Raw genomic sequence first — 20,803 nt, 5'->3', positions numbered from 1 at the left:
TGGCTGTTCATGCAGAGCCACATGGGACAAAGCGGGAGTTAGCTGGGCACTGGGGACCGGGGCCGGGGAGCAATGGTGGGGAAACCAGCAGTGAGGCCATGGGTCTCAGAGCAGGGGCCAAGGTCGTTGTGGGGGAGAGAGAGGGTCAGGGACCCAAGAGTCCTAGGAGTCTGAGTCACCAGTCCCCTCCTTCCCAAGACCCAGAAGTCATGCCCCAATCTCTGACCCCTCAGACCACAGCCCTGGTCAGCTTGCAATTGACAGCCTAGGGGTCCATCTGTGACCCACAAACCTACTTTGTAGGGCCGCTGCAGGTCACACTGTCCCCCAGTTGGCAGGTATAGGAGGGGCAATTCTTTAAGAGGATAGTCTGGCCAGGCTGTGGAGGAAGGGAGGGAGGGTGAAAGGGGAGGTGGTACTAAAAGGAAGGACGTCTAGAGGTTCTGACATGAGCCCCATTCAAGGAAGTGCATCGGAATCAAAGGCAAAGTGGAAGGATCCAAGTGAAACTCTAACAAGGACCCAAGAGGATGTGCTCACAGGGAAGTATTGGCCATTGTGGAGGCAACAACAGTGGTCCACAGGGATGCAGTCAGCCCACGCCTGGAAGAATCCATCATCACACTTGCGGCCCTCAGTTCAGGGAGTGGGAAGCTGCACCTCCTGAACGCACGGACAGGCCACGGGGCAGGGGTTCCACACAAGCTGTAGAGGCTGTGTTTGGGGACGGGGGTGGGGGTGGGGGGAGACTGCATGGCTGGGAAGAGGCAGCTTGTCAGGCTCAGGCAAGCCAGGGGCCTACCGTCCATCCCACCAGCACCCTGAGGCTGCACCCTTCTTGAGGGACCTCCCCCGCGGATTAATTATATCTGCAATAATAACCAGCAACGACTGAGCGGTGTCTACATACCACGTCGTGTGCTGGCTACTTTAATGGGTCCTAGATACGACTGACATGGCTTCTCTGCTCTTTGTCTTCTGGGGTTTTGCCCCACCCGCCACTCCCAGCCCCTACTGAAAGGGTTGACCATCTCTTGAACCACCAAGTGATCCTACCTCTTATCCACCTGTTTGGGCCTGTGCGGAACCTGTCAGTAAACTCTAGTAGTGGATGTCTTTTTTGTCCTCCCACCCTTCTGATAATGATACCTCCTTTTTGACAGCCACCCATCCTTACTTTCAACATGTAGGTTGAGATGACTCCACATCCAGGCTCCGGGGTGGGTACAGGAATCGGGGCTGGCTAATCAGAGTATTCCTCTCTCCTTTGGCCCCAATAATTGGTCAAGCAAAGTCTATGGGTAGGGACTCTAGGACTTTGGCTGGGGCCAGTGGGGAAAGGGTGTTACATTTTGGAAGAGGGCTTTGAAGCTGGTCGAATTGTCAGCCTGAATTTGCAGAAGCCTTGCTGCTACCACAAGGGAAGAATCTGCTTGAGAATAAAGCTAACACAGAGAGAGGAGGGAGGGGAAGTCCAAGACACAGAAGAGAGACCAAGAGAGGGAAGGAGAGAAACAGATTTCTTCTAACTGCAATTGAAAATTCTTAATCCAGCTAAGCGTGAAAATAGAAATACCCTCTGTCTTTGTAGTTATATGTGCTTCAAGTCCTTTTTTTTCTTTCCCCAGTTTGGGATTCTGACACTGCCACTAAGAGTCCCGCCTGATAGGGCTTCCCTGGCAGTGGTTAAGAATCTGCCTGCCAATGCAGGGGACACAAGCCCTGGTCCAGGAAGATCCCGCATGCCGCGGAGCAACTAAGCCCGTGCGCCACAACTACTGAGCCTGCACGCCACAACTACTGAAGCCCATATGCCTAGAGCCCATGCTCCGCAACAAGAGAAGCCACCGCAATGAGGCTGCGCATCACAACAGAGTAGCCCCCACTCACTGCAACTAAAGAAAGCCCGTGTGCAGCAACGAAGACCCAATGCAGCCAAAAATAAATAATAAATAAATTTAAAAAAAAAAAACCTGCCTGATGGGGCTGTTGCGAGAATCAGTTAAGGTAATAACAAGGCTTATCACTGAGCAAGTACTCAATAAAGTCAGCTGCTCTTTTCATGTTATTACTGGAACTATTTTTACATTATTGTTGGAAAGATACTAAAGCACAGAGGGCCAGGAGGATTCTGCAGCCAGGTGGAAAGGCCAGGTCTGCTGCTTACTGGCTGAGATCTAGGGAAGTACTTAGCTTCTCTGTGCCTCAGTTTCCTCACCGTAGAAAGCAGACAATGATTGTCCTTATCTCCTAGAGCGGTTCAAAGATGGAGTGAGCTGACTTAAAGCAGGTCAAACAGAGGTTCTCAAACCTAGCCTAGCATCCGAATCTCCTGAAGGGCTCATTACAAAAGGTTGCTCGGTCCCACCCACTCCAGAGTTTCTGATGCAGTAAATCTGGGGCAGGGCAAGAGTTTGCACTGTAAACAGACCCTGTGTTGCTGATGCTGCCGGTCTAGGGACAATAATTTGAGACCCACTGTCTCAACACAGGGTCTGATATAGAATGGGTGCTCTGTAAATGTAGCTAAGAGGTAAGATCTGTTTTCCCAACAAGAATGTGTGCAGGATTCTGTCCTATTTGGCGCTGTATCTCCCTCGTGGGCCTGGCACATGCTGGTCCTCCACTAACACCTGTGGGATGACAGAAGACCAGACATGGTCTTGCACTGCCGACCCCACCGGCAATGACTCACAGCGAAAGCCAGGTGCCCTCCAGGGCTGCACACTGACACCAGCCGTCTGGCAGGCGGCCATGGAGGCCTGCAGGCAGACACAGAGCACTTTGAGGTTCCTGTGGGCAGGACCCTTGTCGGCCACACAGGCCCAGAAGAAGGGCTCTGGTGGCAGGCATGGGTGGCAGGGTACCAGCAGGTCACTGGGCTCACACAGGAGGCCGCAGGTGCTGGGTCTGCGCCCCTGTCCTCAGTGGCTGCTGGACAGCTGGCATCTGGGCAGGAACACAGCGCAGCACAGACCCGGGCCTCGGTTGCTGCAGGTCATCTTTCATGTTGCTGTTGAAGTTGCCCCAGAGGCTGCATGGGAAGCTGCAGGAGGTCACAGGCAGCGGCAGGCTCACATGGGAGCTGCACTGGAAGAGCAGCCACTGGCCTCCAAGCCACGAGCACCACAGACGGCGCCCCCGGCCACGCGAAGGTGTGCACCCACCTCCGGTCAGTGGGAAGGGCAGGCAGCCAAAGGAGGCCTAGAGTGAGGGGGGATATCAGGGCCTGGGGAGCATCAGGGAGAAGACGGAGTGGTGGTGTGTGTGCAAAGGCTGAGAGAGGTGGTGTGCCAGAACAGGGGAGAGTGCAGAGGGGTGAGAGGGGTGAGCGGACTGACGAGGAGGTGAAGGAAGGGGGAGAGAGGAGTCAAGGGGAGAGGCGTTCAGGGCGGCGCTTGGGAGTGGGTGCCGTGGGCTTGGGAGTGGGTGTTGTGGGCTTGGGAGTGGGTGCCGTGGGCTTGGGAGTGGGTGCTGTGGGCTTGGGAGTGGGTGTTGTGGGCTTGGGAGTGGGTGCCGTGGGCTTGGGAGTGGGTGCTGTGGGCTTGGGAGTGGGTGTTGTGGGCTTGGGAGTGGGTGCCGTGGGCTTGGGAGTGGGTGCTGTGGGCTTGGGAGAGGGTGCTGTGGGCTTGGGAGTGGGTGTTGTGGGCTTGGGAGTGGGTGCTGTGGGCTTGGGAGTGGGTGTTGTGTAGGAGGAAGGCTGGAGGAGGGGGAGGACGCCTGTGGAGACGGGAGGTGGGGGAAGGGAGGGGAGGGAGAGTGGTGGGGTGGGCATGCGGGTGAAGGATGAGAGGGGAGAGGAGGACAGGAGACAGACCTAGAGGGCATCCATGGACTGGGGGATGGGGAGGCAGTGGAGGGCTGTCGAGCCAGGGAAGAGGAGGGAGATGCGGGGGGCAGGAGGCGGACAGGGGATGAGAGGCCAGAGGAAGGGCAGTGGTGAGAGAGGGGCACGCAGGGAAGGCGTCTGGGCAAGCAGCAACCAGGGTCAGGGGAGGCTGGGTTGGAGTGGGGAAAAGGTGATGGTAGTTGGGGAGCATGGGAAGGTGCAGGGAAACCCAGGCAGAGGAAAAAACTACTCGGAGATGAAGACTGGAGGATGGGAGAGACAGGTGGGGTGGGCGTGCTGGGGTGAAGAGGGAATGGGAGGGAAGTGGCAGACACAGGGCAGGAGCTCACCCTGACGCATCCCCATCCTTGCAGCGGGTCGAGGCCGAAGTGGTGGCCTTGTGTGCGGAGCAACACGTGACGGAGTTTGAGCATCCGTGAGCCTATCTCCGGTACCACCTTGAAGGGCCACATACCCCGAAGGCAACCCGTGCCTGTGCTCACCAACGAATAGGTGCTGGCGACCAGAAGGTGGAAGGTGACGCCCTCAAAGGTGGGGTAACAGAGCTCGTCCGAGGCGAGGCAGAGGCCTGGGCTGCCCCCGGGCTGCGCGGCAGGGCTTGCAGGCCACCTGGCCGCCAAGGTGGCAGCCGTGGCAGCGGTGCACCGGGGGGAGGTAGCAGCCGGCCAGCGCTCGAGCAGCTGCACTGAGCCGTGAGCACGCAGGTGACACCACTTAGCACAAGGCCCGCGTTGCACACGCAGCCCCCGCAACAGCGTCGGTCACCCTCCCAGCCGGGCGGCCCCTCCAGCCCCGCGCAAGTGTCTGGCCGTCCCGGAGTGCACAGCGAGTAGTGTGGGCGTGCAGGGCATAGCCGGCCTGAGGGAAGGAGTAGGAATGGAGGGTTCCTTGGTGGCGAGTGGCTGCTGGAGTCTCACCCCCCACTTCTGGGGCTGGGATGGGGCATCTGGGGCCCTGCAGGGGTAAGGGCTGGAAAGCTTGACTTGGGCAGAGCTGAAGCTAACCCTCAAAGGGATAAATACCAGGTGGCCAACCATGGATCAGAGGCACAGCTGACCCATAAGGGTTTGGGATGGATAAGGCCTTGGAGGCTGGACCATGAACGGCTCTGAGCTCCTGAGAGGTAAGGGTTGAAGAGCTGGACCATAATCAGGACTGAGAAGTGAGAAGGATAAGAGCTGGGGGCTGGACTGCCGTCAGAGCTGGGCTGACACTTTAGGATGGGCAAAGGTTGGACCATAATGGGCCGTGGAGGGGTGGCTGGAGGCTGGCACAGTGGGAAGTACAAGGTCTCAGGGACTAACCTGTGCAGGGAGGGGCTGGCACCCTGAGATGGGCAACAAGGAGCTGAAACTGGGTCAGGAGGGGGGCCCCAGATGAGCAAAGATGGAGAGGCTGGACCGAGGCCCTGGACACCCACTGCACTGGCTCAGTTTCTGCCAGCGGAAGACTTGGCCACCCAGCCACTGGCAGGTTTCACAGTAGACACTTAGCATTGGGCATAGTCCAATGCCCAGGCATACGTCCACCATGCAATCTTGGACACAGGGGTTTGGTGCAAGCAGCTTAGGGCGCAGCTGGAAGGGCCCCGAGGTGAAAGAGGATGTCACACATGTGGGCAAAGTGGGCTGGGGTTCTGGTGGTTGGCAGAGTGACAGCATGGTGGCAGTGACAGCATCTTGCCAGCAGCATCGGGACACTAGCTCAGGGAACCCACCAAGAAGCTATGGCTGAAGGCCCAGGCCAAAGCATCCTCAGGTAGCTTGGTGGCCCTAGAGTGGAAGCTTTCCAGCCCCCAGCCCCAGCAAACTCCATCTCACAGAGTAAAGTTTCTGTCTTCAGAAACCAGAAGTCCCTTCTCCAGCACATAAAAGTCAGGCCATGGGACACAGAGCCCTCACTCCAGAGCCTGGTGTCCTCGCTGCCTAGAGGACTTTTTCATGCATCAGGTCCAGGAATCCTGCCTTTTAGAACTGAGTAGTTCTGGACCCCAGGAGCTAGAATTCTCCACCCTCAGGACCCGCAGACCCCGAGCCCAAGACTTATGCGTTCCTGACACTGACACCCAGGCACTGATAGGTGTGCCCATAGACCTGGAGGGCCACGCACAAAGTGCAAGTCGCAAAGCACAAATGGGTAGCTGGGAAGCTGTCTCTTCATGGCAGATCCAAGCACTGCTGCTGGTCTCTAAAGGTCTAGGTGGCATCAGGTCATGGCAGTGGCTAAAGGGCCCGTTCAGACCTACGAGGACAGCACAGGGCCCTGGGGTCTCTGGTGGGGACACAGGTCTGATGCAGGGCGCAGCCTAGGGGGCTTGGCACGGGGCATCAGGCGGCTGCAGGGCACAATTATGCAAGAAGACACGCAGATCGGGACCTCCCACATCATGGGTCCGGTCCCCGTTGAAGTTTCCACACAGGCCCTACATGTGTGCACGGTAACGTTTGGTCACTTGCAGAGACATCGCGAGCTGCCAGTCAAAGACAGTGCAGTGCAGGCGGTTCTTGCCCCAGACCTGCCTCTGCCCGTAGTTCGGAGCTGCGGAAGTACAACCAAAGCCTTGTGATACTCAGGGCTGCCGACAGCTGTAGCCACTGCTGGTTCACCTGGCAACCCAAGAGCCAGGGTCACCAGAAAGGCTGAATTCCTGAGCATTTGAGGAGGGGTGAGGGATGAAAGCTGAGGGGGTTGAAGGTTGGGGTACTGGGGCTTTGCGAGGTCTCACCCTCATCTGCTAACCAGGAGTCTTGTTTCCAATACCCAGTTCTGTCCTCATGCAAAACTCAGAAGTCCTCCTCTGAGGAACCCAGATAAGTTGTCCCACTAAGGAGCTAGGAGTGCCCACCTCCTCTAGTTAATAGGACAGCCTTCAGCCAGGACCCAAAGGTCTTTCCCACAATTACCAAGAGCCTCCTCCAAGATCTTCCAGGTCAGAGAGTGTCTCTCTTCTCCCAACCCATGATTTCTGTTTTTATGCCCCCACGCCACACCCCAGAAGGTTCCCAACCCACCTTTTACTCTCCTTCACTACCTCCACCCTGGTCCAGCCCCCATCATCTCCTGCCTGGAGCATTGCAGCAGGCCTCCTCACTGGTCTTCCTCCACAAGCCCCATAGTCTGTTTCCCACATGGCAGCCACAAGGATCTTATTTACACGCGAGTGATCTCAACCGTCCTCTGCACAAAATCTTTCCTTGGTTCCCACCTCACACAGAATAAAAGCCAAAGTTACCGCAAGAGCCCACATTGCTGTACACAACCTGACTCCCATGATCTCTCCCTTTACTCAGCACCACGATCCCACTTCAGCCTGGACCTCTTGCTGTTCCTCTAACATGGGTGGCAGATTTTCACTTTAGGCACTTGTTGTTCCCTCTGCCTGGAATGCTCTTTTCTCAGATACCCACATGGCTCTCTCCCTCACTTCTTTAAGACTTGGCTTAAGTTACATCCCTCCTATTTAAAACTGTACTCGCAGAAATCCTGATCTCACTTTCCTTGCTCTATTTTTTTTTCTCTTTAGCACGTAGCATCTTCTAACATACTATGTAATTAACTTATATTTATTGCTTATCTCTCTCTGCTAGACTATAAGCACCATGAGAACAAGGGTTTTGTCTGTCTTTGTTGCTGACACGTCCTCAGTTTCTTGAACAAGGTCTGGTACATAAGAATAAAATATTCCTTAATCAAGGAAGGAATTCAGGAGTGTCAGGTCCCTGGGAGATGGGGGTCCAAGTGGTGAGGGTAAAAATCTGGAGCCCTGGGCTTCCCTGGTGGCGCAGTGGTTGAGAGTCCGCCTGCCAACGCAGGGGACACGGGTTCGTGCCCCGGTCCGGGAAGATCCCACATGCCGCGGAGTGGCTGGGCCCGTGAGCCATGGCCGCTGAGCCTGCACGCCCGGAGCCCGTGCTCCGCAACGGGAGAGGCCACCACAGTGAGAGGCCCGCGTACCGCAAAAAAACACAAAAAATTGGAGCCCTGAGAATTTGAGGGTGCTGGATACCTGGAGTGGAGGCTGCTGGATGCTGGGGAGTCATAAGAGCACTTGGGGAACTCCTGACTCCTAAGTGGCAGGGTGAGCTCTTAAGAGATGTGGAGAGGAGTATGGACCATCATGGGCTCACGCATCAGGTCTTAGCAACGTACACCTTCTGAGCTTTCCTTATATTATCTCACTTAATCCTCACTACAACCCTATGCGTTAGGTCTTTACATCATCCCGATTTCACAGATGAAGAAACAGAGGCCCAGAGAGGTTAACTAATTTGCCGAAGATCATATAAATAACAAGTGGTCAAGTTGGGATTTGAACTCAAGCCATCTGGCTCCAGAGTCCATTGTCTTTCTATAGTGATGAAAGGTGCTGAAAGGTGTCTTTGTGCATCCATAACCTCCATCAGTTTGCCCCGCTAGCAACCACAGTTAAATAGAGTCTAGCTCCCACAGGCTTCCAACCAGAGCAATGTCCCCAAACCTTCCCTGAGGAAAAATTTGGGACATGCCAGTGGCTGCATGTGGTCCTAGGATATGTCTGAAGCTCAGAGAATTTGGAGGTTCCAGATGCCAGGGTTAGGGGACAATAAACATAGCAAACATTCCTCATATGACACTTACCATGAGCTGGACTCTGTTCCAAGTGCTTTTCATGCGTTAACTCGTTCCCACCTCACAGGAGCCTGACGAGGTAGGTGCTAGGGATCCGCAATCCCTTATCTACAATCCCCCAATGCAAAAGTGGTCTGAAGACTGAACGATGTTTTGTGTGTTTGATGTTAGAACTAAATTGGCAGCAATAGCCCCTCACATGTGGCTGCTTGTAGTCTTAATTTATCCCATTTGGTATGAATATTCAGACATGTCGCTGCAGAGACGTTAATACTTGTGATTTTGTAACACCCGCTAGGGGTATTATATAATATGTGGCATTTGCATGGTATGACCCTTTGAAATTCTAAGATCTGAAATGCACCTGGCCCTGATCATTTTAGCTAAGGGACTGTGGACCTGTATAATTGCCTCCATTTTACAGATGACAAAAATGAGGGACAGAGAAGGATGGGGTTTCCCAGGATTCCGTACAGTGTGATTCTTACCCAAAAAAACGGAACTCCTGTTTGACAGCAGTGATGGTGACGTCAGGGATGTGCATTGCGACAAAACATGAGCTGTCTCCCTCCAGAGCAGGCGACCCACAGCCGGAAGGAACGGAGGCCTCTGGGTAGGGTCTGAGGGCAGTTGCTCAGGATGTAGGCGCAGCCCCCAGGCATGGGGAAAGAGTAGCCATCCAGAGTGTAGATGTGTGGTAACCCAGAGGCCCAGCAGGTTCCCCCTGTGATGGTCCCCTGCCCATTACTAGAGACAGCCACTATCTATTTATTTATTTATGGCTGCGTTGGGTCTTCATTGCTGCATGGGCTTTTCTCTAGTTGCGGTGAGCAGGGGCTACTCTTTGCTGCGGTGCGCGGACTTCTCATTGCGGTGGCTTCTTTTGTTGCGGAGCACAGGCTGTAGGCGCGTGGACTTCAGTAGTTGTGGCACTGAAGGGCAACTACTGAGCCCACTGCCTCTCAAGGCAGTGGGCTCAGTAGTTGTGGCGCACGGGCTTAGTTGCTCCGCGGCATGTGGGATCTTCCCGGACCAGGATTTGAACTCAAGTCCCCTGCATTGGCAGGTGGATTCTTAACCACTGCGCCACCAGGGAAGTCCCAGCTGCTATCTCTGATTTGGTCACAGACATCATTTTGGACCCAGATACAGTTTCAAGTTCTGGTTTCCCCACAGCCACAGCCTCTAAGCTTGGTTCAGTCACTGCCACGACCTTGAGCCCCGGCTTGGCCACTAAGGCAGTTTCTGACCCAGACCAAGACGCTATCTTGGACTTGGACTCTGGTTCAGCCATGAGCATGGGCAGGGAGACAGGTGTAGGTGCTGGTTCAACTACAGCTACAGATTCAGGCCAGGCTCCATTCACGGCCCCTTGTGCAAGCCCCAGCTAAGCCACGGCCACAGGTAAAAGCCCTGGTTCAGGTGTGCTCTCAGATCCTGGATTGGCCATTACCAGGGTTGAGAGTTGGACACTGTTTTGGAGTCCCTCAGAGATACCGAGTTGGAACTGGACATGGTCTTGAATCCATATGTGGCCTGTGTGCCAGGCACACACTTAGCCTTGTGCTTTGCAAAGGTGACATGTGGTCCCACTGGAGCATGCATAGTCCTTATAGGAGACTGGGAACGGGAGTAGCATCATTAGGGAAGACGCTAGGAGGGAATGAGATTCCATGGGAGGGTCCACAGCCTCCTCAGTCAGAATATCTGGAGATGAGATGAGGCGAGGACGCCACAGAATTGAATCCTGGCATTTAATCTTATCCCTGACCTGCCTCCACACCCTTGGCATCCAGGCTCCCTGGCATTAAAGACTCAGCATTCAGAAGCTAATAGGGTTCCCAGTATAAAATGAACTGGGGCCCATATCAGCGGAAAGAGAAGGGTGGGGCTGAGGGACAATACAGAAATGATCAGCACAGCCTGGGTGTAGAATAGAACTTTGATGAGCGGGCGAGCACAGGCTTCATCTAAAAACAGCCATATCAATTATTTAAAAATATCTGTGCCCATAAGTCCAATCACATCTGTAGGTTGATTTTGGTCAGTGAGGACTTGCAACTTGCCCTGTTAAGCAGCCTTAAGAAGTGTGTGTGGGGGGCTTCCCTGGTGGCGCAGTGGTTGAGAGTCCGCCTGCCGATGCAGGGGACACGGGTTCATGCCCCAGTCTGGGAAGATCCCACATGCCGCGGAGCGGCTGGGCCTGTGAGCCATGGCCACTGAGCCTGCGCGTCCAGAGCCTGTGCTCCACAACGGGAGAGGCCACAACAGTGAGAGGCCTGCGTACTGAAAACAAAACAAAACAAAAAAGAAGTGTGTGTGTGTGTGTGTGTGTGTGTGTACATATCCTGTGGGAATTAGAGACCTATATCCCCCCGCCAATTCCCAGGGAGGGGAGTTATTTTTTCATAGCTGTTAGTTCATGAAGTTAGCCATCTACAAAGTGAACTTTAAAGAAATAACCTTGTTTGTTCTGTAAGGCTTTGCACATTTTCCATCAAGATGGGATATAGAGTATTGGTGTGGATTAGAATATGAGCTTACATGTCAGCTCCCCAGGGTAAGGGTGTTGTCTATGTTGTTCATTGTTGCATCTCCAGTGCTTAGGAAAGGCCTGGCCTGAGGTAAATATTTTTAAACATATTGAAAAATAATAACAGCAAATATTTACTGCATGCCAGGCACTGTTCTATTAACTCATTTTTTAAAATGCCATAAAATCTTATAATGTTGTTGGTGTTATTACCACACTTCAGAGAGGAGAAAATAGAGGGTCAGAGGGTGAAGTGATGGGCCCAGGATCACATGACTTTAAGCAGGATTTGAATCCAGGTCTCTTGGCTCCAGAGCCTGGCTCTGAGCCATTATGAATAAAAGAATTGAAGTCCATGTCTTCGTTTCTAAGAAACCCCAGCCTTTGAGTATCCCTCACTTTTCTCTCATCTTCCTGTTCTCCTGTTGTTTTTCAGGACAGAAAGAGATTGGATGGTAGCTCCTTATTCCAGCGTTACGGGAAAATCCCGATTCCCATAGCATAATTCAGGACTATGGTCAGCATCCGGTTACACTGAATCTGCGTGGAGGGCCGCGTTCTTGGTGGAGAGGCACATCTTCCTTAGCATCCTGAGCGAATTTTGGGATCACAGCTGCCACCTGCTCCGTGTGCAGATTTGGGTGGTGATTTCTTGACCTCAAGCTTCAACCACTTCCTATATGAAATGGGAGTAATAGAAAGATCTGCCTCCACGGTGGCTATGAGATTTACATTACATAATGTACATATATATAAAAGCACGTATCACTCAGCTCATAAGTCTTGATTATAAGTCTTTGTGAGGCAGTACAAAAAGCAAAACAAAACAAAAAGGTGGTTAAAACCTTGTGCTCTGGAAGCAAGTGGACTGGGGTTCAAATCCTGGCTCTGCCACTTTCTTTCTGTATGAATTTGGCAAAAGATTTGAATTCCAGCCTTTCCGCCTCCCTTCTCCAGGAAAAAAAAGGAATTATTACAATATTATTATAGAGCCTACCTCAAAAGCTAGCAGGAAGGTTAAACACTCAACATTAGCTATTATTATTTTATCCCATCTCCCACCCCATTGTTCACATTTCATACTGTAATAAAGAAAAAGAGCGTGTGACCTTCAGCAGTAACTTCCTGTTTGAGCCCAGTGCCTGGAATATAATGTGGTGCACATTTAACAAAGTATAACTATTATTATTGTTATTCATTCCATAAATGTTTAATGAGTGTTGGGCACTTTCACAGGTGCCAGCGATACAACAGTGCAAAACATTTTTGTAAAGATCTGACGTCATGGAGCTATTTGGGGTGATGGAAATGTTCTATAGCTTGATCTAGGTGATGGTTACATGGGTGTGTACGTACATGCGAAAATTCACCAGGCTGGATACTTTAAAACTGTGCAATTAACTGTGTATCCTAAAACTATATTACCCTCAAGGAATAATATGTAGCAAAGAAAGAGAATAAGTAAGTATATAGAAGGTTTTATGTGCTATGAAAAAAAGCAGGGAAGGGCTAGAGATTGTAGAGGTTGGGGAATTGAGTTTTTTTTTTGTTTTTTGTTTTGTTTTTTTTTTGGGAATTGAGATTTTAAATTGGGCAGTCAGGTTGGCCTCAGTAGGAAGGTGACGTTTGAGCAAAGACTTGAAGGAGGTGAGGGAGCGACCCATAAGGATATCATGGGGACAGCCAGTGCAAAGGCCCTCAAGCAAGGTGGCCAGTGTGGCTGGAATAGAGTGAGGGAAGGACAAGAGAGGAGATGAGATCAGGGAGGTAATGGGAGCAGATCCTGTGGGGCCTTATAAAACACTTTGGATTTGCTGGGAGTGAGGTGGAATGATTGCGTGGGAGGTACGTAACTTGAATTTAGAAACTCTCTCTCTGGCTGCTATGTGAGCAAGCGAATGTATTATTATGATTTTCTTCGACCCTCATCCCCAGAAATCCCATCACGTGCCCACCTCCGGACTCTCTTGGGCCCCAGGGCTGCTCACTCACCGCCGGCTACCCACCGGCCTGGATCCGGAAGCCCCCGCCATGGGCGGTGCTTAAGCTGAACACTCAGAAGGACGCCTCGCGCGTCTCCAGGCTGTGCACCGCGCTGTGCCCGCGACCCGGTTCTTAGGCCAGCTCGGTTCAGGCGAAGCCCTGAGCCGGGGCTTGGCTGTGGCCAGAATGCCGCCCGTGATGCGGCTCAGGGCCGGTGGGGATGAAGCTCCAGTGCAGGTTGGGCAGCGGCCGCCGGTTGGGAAAGCCTGGCAGCTCCTTGAGCGCTAAACTTAGACCGAACGCGCCCATTGGGAGCCCGAGAGAAAAGAAAGGATCGTAGGCGACGCCGCCGAGGTCCGCGGCCCCGCCCAGAAAAAGCACCTGCAGACAGACGGGCCGAGGAGCGCAGCACAAGCGAGCGCACCAGGTCCACGTCGAAGTGCAGTGAGGAGACAGGGCGCAGAGCCTGCGCTCCTCCGGCGCCGCCTTCTCCACAAACGTCCGCCGCCGGGGCTGCCAGCTGCCAAGTACACGAGGTCTCGGGGCCCGGGATACGCCAGCGCGAACGGAGGCACGGCGTAGACGGGGCCTCAGAGACCCTGGGACAGCAGTTTGGACACGTGGCCACAGGCCTTGTCTCCCACTTGCAGGCAACTGTGACCAGTCAGCAGCACGACGGGATGAGTGGCCACCACGCAGGTGCTGACAGGTCTTCTGAGCTCTGCAGCTGCAGTGCCTGGAAAGGCTCAAGGTGTACGAGGAGGGGCCGGCGGGCAGCGTGCTTGACTCCGTCCAGCAGGACCCGCACGGGAGGCTTGCGGCTCAGGCACGTTGGCCGAGCGCCTGCCACCATGGCAAACTCCTTGTGCGGGTCGTGGGGCTGCAGCGACGGCGTCACCACGACGTAATGAGTACTCAGCAGGTGGCGCGGAAGAGCCAGTGCCGTGTCCGGGGAGGCGCGCCTACTCGCGGTCATCACTGTCACTCCCATCGGCCGCGACGCCTCTAGGCGCACCTCGCTGCCCGCCGCCTGCCGCGAACCCACGCAGTGGTGCATCGGGTGCGGCCTCAGTAGCACCAGGGGCCCCTTGAGCGGTGGCGACACGTACAGCCGGAAGTTGGCCTCAGCGCCGGTACTCCAAGAAAGCCATGATGATGTCATGGCCCTGGAAACCTACAAACGCAGCCCCTGGGCCTGAGGGAACCGGGAGGGGATAGGAAGGAGTCAGCATAATCCGGTGGATTTTGAGGCCAAACACATTATATTGTAATCCTGACTCTACCACTCCCTGGCCATGTGAACTGTGGGCAAGGTATTTAACCTCTTTGGGCCACACTTGCCTCATCTGTAAGAGGTAGTGTTTAGCCCACACTTCACAGAGCTATGGGAAGATTAGACGAGATAATATACGTAAAGGCCACGGAACAATGGTACATAAACATTAACTTAAAGTTGCCTCCATTGGGCCGTCGTCCCAGAAAGGCCTGACTGTTCCCCTTCCCACAAGCAGTTTGGCCAATTCCTTGTCACAGAGTCTGCCCAAATAGTCCTTTGTCCCAGCTGGCCAGGGCCCTGTCCCAAGAAGCTCCACTGTGGCCAATCCCCTGTTGCAGAACTTGCCAGGCAGCCCCCCCAACCCCAGACGACACAACCAGTCCTCTGCTGTAGATCCAGGCCAGCTCACCAGCCTTCTGCATCTCCCATGGGTCACTCACCCCATAGGAAACTCAGGGCACCGAGGCACAGCGGGGCAGGTGCTCACACACGGGGCAGCCACGGCTGGAGAGGGAGTGGACAGATCCAGGCTAGTCAGTGCAGTCTCTCCTGCCAGTCTGTCCTCCAGCCCTCCTACTGCAGGAGTGGAAGGGGACACAAGAGGAATCCCAGAGAAGGGTTTGGACCTCCAAGCCCCAGGAAAAAGGCAAGATTGGGGATCTCACCTGCCAGGAGCTAGACTGAGGCCGGGCACATTGTGGGGGCATTTATAGTTCCAGATGCCTGGGCCTGGCCCTCAACACTCTCCCAGGGTCAGCACATTGCGGTCCCCATTAACACTGGCTCCAGCCTGACCTGGTGCCACGGACCATAATGAGGCTTAATTATGTGGGCGGGGTCAGGGAGAAGGGGCAGACAGAGAGCGGAGGGAGAGGGATAGAGAGGGGAGAGGGGAGAGACAGAGATGAGCAGAGACACTCAAAGAGGGAGAGGAAAAAATACACGAAAATTACAGGGAGATGGAGAGATGGGTGTGGGGAGAGAGACAGGCAGAGTAAGGAATGTAGAGAGGGCTGAACGTGGTGGAGAGATGTAAAGGCCAAGAGAGACAGGAAAGATATTTCTTCAGAGGAGGGCCTTCGAGTGTGGAGGAAGTGGTTGTGTTTGGAGGAGGTGACGGCTCCAAGTTTGAGACAGAGGATTACAAATCAGGGGCTGGAAGGGAGCAAGCAAGAATACCAGGGCTCCTAGGAGGAGAGGAGCAGGGCTCCTGAGCCTGCTGAGGAGGGAGGAGCTTCAGGCTTGGACTTTTGGGATCCTGGGAAGGAGGGCGCCAGGGTGCCAGGAGCCTTGGGGATTCTGCAGAAGGAGGGGGATAGAAACTGGTTTTCTGTGTGTGAGGGAGAAGGACTGGGGACCTGAAGGTGGGGACTGGGGCCTGGACCCCTAGGACTGGAGCCAGGCGGGAGAGGACACCATGTGCCCGATGTGGAGGTCTGGAGGATTGGGGGGTGGAGTTCCCCAAGGGAAGACAATGGCTTCCAGTCACTCCCATCCTCCCAGAAAGTCCTGAGCCGGAGAATAGTGGAGCCGCACCGTCCATGGAGGATCCGGGAGGAATGGCAAGCCTGGGGCTCTAGACAGGGAAAGGCAAGGGACCTTGGATACAGTTTCCAGCCCCTCCCTCCCTCAGGTCCCAGGAGCCTGCACCCCTAGTCCCTTTCCCCCCAGAGCCCTTGCCTTTGGTGGGAGGAGTAGGGGGAGAATTCAAGAAGGAACCGACTTTCTTTCAGTAGCTTCATTTCACACCTGCTTAAGATCCTTCCCAGGCTCTTCATCACAAGCAGAGGAGGTGAGGGAGGGCATAGGGATCAAGGTGAGGGAAGGTGTGGGAGTATAAGGGTGTGGGCCTTTCAGGGAGCAGCGATCCCTTCCAGCCTGAGGTGGAGAACATATGTGCTAGCCTTTTTTTTTTTTTCTGGTCACGCCACGCGGCATGTGGGATCTTAGTTTCCAGACCAGGGATGGAACCTGTGCCCCCTGCAGTGGTAGCGTGCAGTCTTAACCACTGGACTGCCAGGGAGGTCCCTGAACACATGTGCTAGAGATGGAGCTAGGCAAGGGAGCAGGGGAGGGGGCAAGGCCTGTGCCACCAGGCTGAGGAACTGGGACCCTGTCCCGGGAACCCTGGAGAACCATGGAGGGTTCCATGCAGAGCAGGGCCAGGTTTGGCTTTAGGAAGACTCCCTGGACCAGAGAGTGAGACTGAGGCCAGAAGCCCAGGGGGAGGAGATGAGAAGCCCAGGGGGAGGAGATGCAGGGACCCAGGTGGATGAGGCCAGAGCTAGAACAGGATGGGACCTGAGAAGGGAGGAAGGGGAGGTGGGCGGGCTCTTCAGGAGGCTGGGTGGGGGTTGCCCTGAGACAGGACCCGGGAAGAGGGGCAGGTGTGGGAAGCAGCTGAGGCCAGTGTGAGACCAGTGTGTGTGAGAGGCCTGGGGGATGTCCAGGAAGCCAAGGTAAGCCAGGCTCGGGGTTTAGGAGAGGGGCCAGGGCCGGGGACAGCGATGTGGAGGGCCTCAGCAGAGAGGGAAAACGGGGGCATTGGGGTGTGTTGGGGGTGATGCCCCAGAAAGAGGTGAGTGGAGAAGCAGGAAGGCGGTGAGTTCCCAGCCCTGGGGACCATAGCATTCAGCGCTGTGGATGAAGAGGAAGTTCCCAAAGAACTGATGTTTCATCCAGAGTGAAGTGCACCCCGGGGGTTCCACAGAGTTGAAGCCAGAATATACCGAGAATAAAGTCCTTTGAAGTCTCACGTTTTATACTCTAAATTCTCATCAATTTTGCATTCACCTCCATCAGTCTATGCATGTGAGTTCTCATATAAAAAGATTTTCAAGTACTTACCAGTGACACCCTTTAACCTACCCTTGTGTACTCCCCTCCCACCCTCAACAGTGAAAATCTTCAAGTGAAAATGAAGCTCGGGGTTCAGCCTGTGACTGTGGAATCTCCCCAGCCAGTCTCCTGGTACACTGGGGTGTCTGTCACCCAAGCATTCAAGGCTCTTCAAAAGCCTAAGCAGTGGCCAGACACTCCCAACCCCTCCTAAGGCAAATGAGCCTCCCACCCTGACCTTGTTCTGTGCCGTGTACCCCTCCCCACCATAGATCTAAGGTCCAAACCAGATCCTGCCCCTCCCGTGGCTCCAGTGCCCCTGGCGTGGAGTCGCAGTTCGTAAGCCTGGCAGCAGGCATCCGCCCACTTCTTAAGCTCACCTGTCACCGTCCCCCCTTCTCGCACTCTGTGCTCCAGCTACACAGAACTTTGGCCAGCTCTCCAATGCACAATCCTCTCTCTTCCCTTCCTCTCTTTTGCATACGATGTTCTCTCTCTTTGGAAGACCCTCTCTTCTCCCGGCTCTCTTTGTATATCCTTCAAGTGTGCAGGGCCCAGTGCAAAGTGAAAACGTGGAGTCCCTTGTTCAAAAATCGTTAAGAATTTCATGATGGTGACCGCAGGGCATCAGCCTAGCACAGCGTCCTTTTAAACACAGGGCACTGGGCGACTACACAGGGCACGCTGCCATGAAGCCGGCCCTGCCTTCAGGAAATCTTGCATTCTCCCCACCTCCCATTCCAGGCTCAGTTAGGAGCCCCTTCTGGGCTCCCAGAGTCCCCTGGGCTTAAACACGCCCTCATCATTTTTGCCTGTGCTTCCCCCATCCCAGCCCTGACCACTCTGAGCTGCCACTGTTTGGTGAGTGTTTACTTCCTCCATCAGACTTGAACTCTATAAGGGCCGGATCTGGGGCTATGTTGGTCACCACTGTGTTCCCAGCATCACTCTGCACAGGTCAAGGCAACACTGAGCTTTGATACTTAACCTTGCTTTTGTGAGGCATGATCAGGGAGGAACCAAAGGCTGGAGCCATGCCCAAGTTCAACCTAGAAAAGAAACATCCCCTTTCTGAGGACCCTTTGTCTGATTCTCCCACATATGTGCCCAGGTAAAGAGCTGTGAAGGCTTGGCATTGGCTGAGGCCTCTCAGGGGATCACAGGTATGTCCAGACACTCAGGGCCTGTGGGGGATTAGCCACACCCGGACACATGGGTTGGATCTGGTAGGACCCAGACAGGGGAGAGTCCTGGTACCAGGACTACAGTGTCTTCAAGAAAATGCTTCAATAGCCTGGAGCTTTGGCCCCAGGAAAGCTGGCCTCAAAAATGTGCAGGGCATCCTCAAAGCCAGATGGAGGATGGACAGTGGAAAGAGTAGCACTCTCTGAGCTCAGGAAACCGGTGGACTCAGCCAGGCAATGTTGGACAAGCTACATTTTAACTTTAAATTCCACACACGTCACCATTTGTCCACAGTTGTATTGTTTCTGCCTGGGGGTGGGGGATGGTCCAGGCATCCCGTGCAGGAGGCAGAAGGGGACCACGTTAGAGGGACCAGCCTGCCCCCATGGGCCTCCTCCCACCTCCGACTTCTGAATGTGTCATAAGCTACCACTGGGTGTGTGTCCGCCTTCTGGGCCTGCATTTCCTGTGTCCACATTCCCCCCGACCAGCCATGGCCTCAGTCCTAGCACTTGAACCTAGAAAAGGTCCTTAATTCCTGCACTACAGGGAAGTCAGCTCCCCCTTCTAAGGAATGGGTCCTCGGATATCAGAGACCTAGGCTCTACAACTCTTCTTCCCAGTCTCTGCAATCTAGCCTGAGAACAGGGTAGCTGGACAGTGGTCCACTCTGTCCCCTTCTGTGTAGGGGATGGAGGCCTCTGGTGAGGTAGTTTCAAATCTCTGAATCCATCCACTTCAGGTCCCAAACTCGTCCGGCCACTTTTCGGCCCGGACCATCACTGTAGCCCCCTCCCTGGTCTCTGTGCTTCACCTTTGTCCTGAACATGCAAACAGAACTGCCAGCTTCCTTGAGATCAGGGAGCACTACTCTCCTCATGGCTCAAAACCCTCCAAAGGCTTCTCGTGCCACTGAGAATAAAACCCAGGCTCCTCCAAGCCACCTACAGGGTCCTGCGTCATCTGCCCCCTTCTGGCTCTCCAGCCTCCACACGGCATCATCCCCTTTATCCTCACCCCACTCCAGCCCCCTGGCCTCCTGCAGTGCTGTTCCATTTGTATGGAATGCCCTTTCCACCCATTGTGTAGTTAACTCCAGCCTGAGCATCTCGGCAGAGGCGTTACTTCCTCCAGGAAGCCTCCTTCAACCTTTCTTCCTGGGTCAAGTCCCCTGGTTATAGGGTCTCACCGTTCCAAGGCTCTCTCCTGCACAACCTGTCTTGTCACCACACGTGCTTTACACTTGTTAATTTGACCCTTGTTTCCCCCACCAAATGGTGAGATATGGGAGGGCAGGACAGGCCTGTATTTGTTCGGTATTGAATCCCTAGCACGTTGCACACAGTGGGCACACAATAAATTGTTCAGATTTTAAAAGGAGGGTTGAGGGATGGCGCACTCTGGCTCCCCCTCATGGCAGAAACTGGTATTTTGTAGCTTGGCGCTAGGAATCCATCCCATCCTCCCACCCCCTGGGCCCTTTTCCCCAAGACACCTTGCTCTCCCTGATGGCTTCACCTGACCTCAGCCACCGAGGGTAACACACAAGAAGAAGAAGGAGGACTCTGGATGCTGCTGGAGGACTCAGGAGTCAGATCAGGTCCCTGGCACTTAGGTTGTTCCCTTGGCCGACTAGGTAGGATCATTTCCAAGGCCTACACCCAACTAGAAAGCTTCACCAGAATCTAGGATGTTATCCCACGAGGACAAGTCAAGTGAGCCAGATCACGAGAACGGCCCAGCCAGTCTTGGGCTCCCTTCACCATGCCCCCTCACACATCACTTCAGAGAAGAATGACAGGACCCGAGTTCCCTCCACATCTCTGCCTCTGGACCACTACAGGTGGGCTGAAGTCAGGGAGCGCTCTCCTCTTACTGCCCATCCCATTCCTGGATCTCTGGTGAGGTTCAACATTTCCAAGGCCCAGGGTTTAGTCCTGCAAACCTCCAGGCCTGGTGTCTGAGTGGGGGAGCCTAGAGCAGACCTAGACTGAGGGACGACCAGCCCTGGAGAGACGTGGGGCAGAAAGGCCCAGATCAACCTGAACCAGGCCCTAGACCCCGAGAATCACAGGGTCTACGCTCCCTCCTCCTCTCAGATCAGCTGGATGTGGCAACCGCCCAGCTGATCCCCTAACACTGCTCTCGCTGAGGTCACCGCAGCCTTGATATCATTAAACACAAGAGTCACCTGGGTCTGACTTGCCTGGTTTGCGTCAATCCATCCCTTCACCTACTGCTCCTAGTTAGTCTTTGTTTTTCAGTCTAGGGTTTTACTTGCCTGTCCCTTAAATATGGAGAATATGGTGGCCTCAGTTCCCCATCACAGCTGACAGAGCCTTCATTTCTGTCCCCAGTTCCAGTCTTAGACCAGGGGTCCTAAGGCCTCCTGGCTGCCACGCCTTGGTGGCATGCCGATCCTCTGGGCCCCCCCATATCCACCAAGTCCCAGAGGCACTGGTGGTACAGTGGTGAGCACAGCTGCCTTCCGTATCCACCAAGTCCCACACTGGCCTCAGCATCTTCCCCA

Source organism: Tursiops truncatus, chromosome 19, assembly GCF_011762595.2.
Source record: "Tursiops truncatus isolate mTurTru1 chromosome 19, mTurTru1.mat.Y, whole genome shotgun sequence".
Taxonomy (NCBI): Eukaryota; Metazoa; Chordata; class Mammalia; order Artiodactyla; family Delphinidae; genus Tursiops; species Tursiops truncatus.
Note: the sequence above shows the minus strand (reverse complement) of the source record.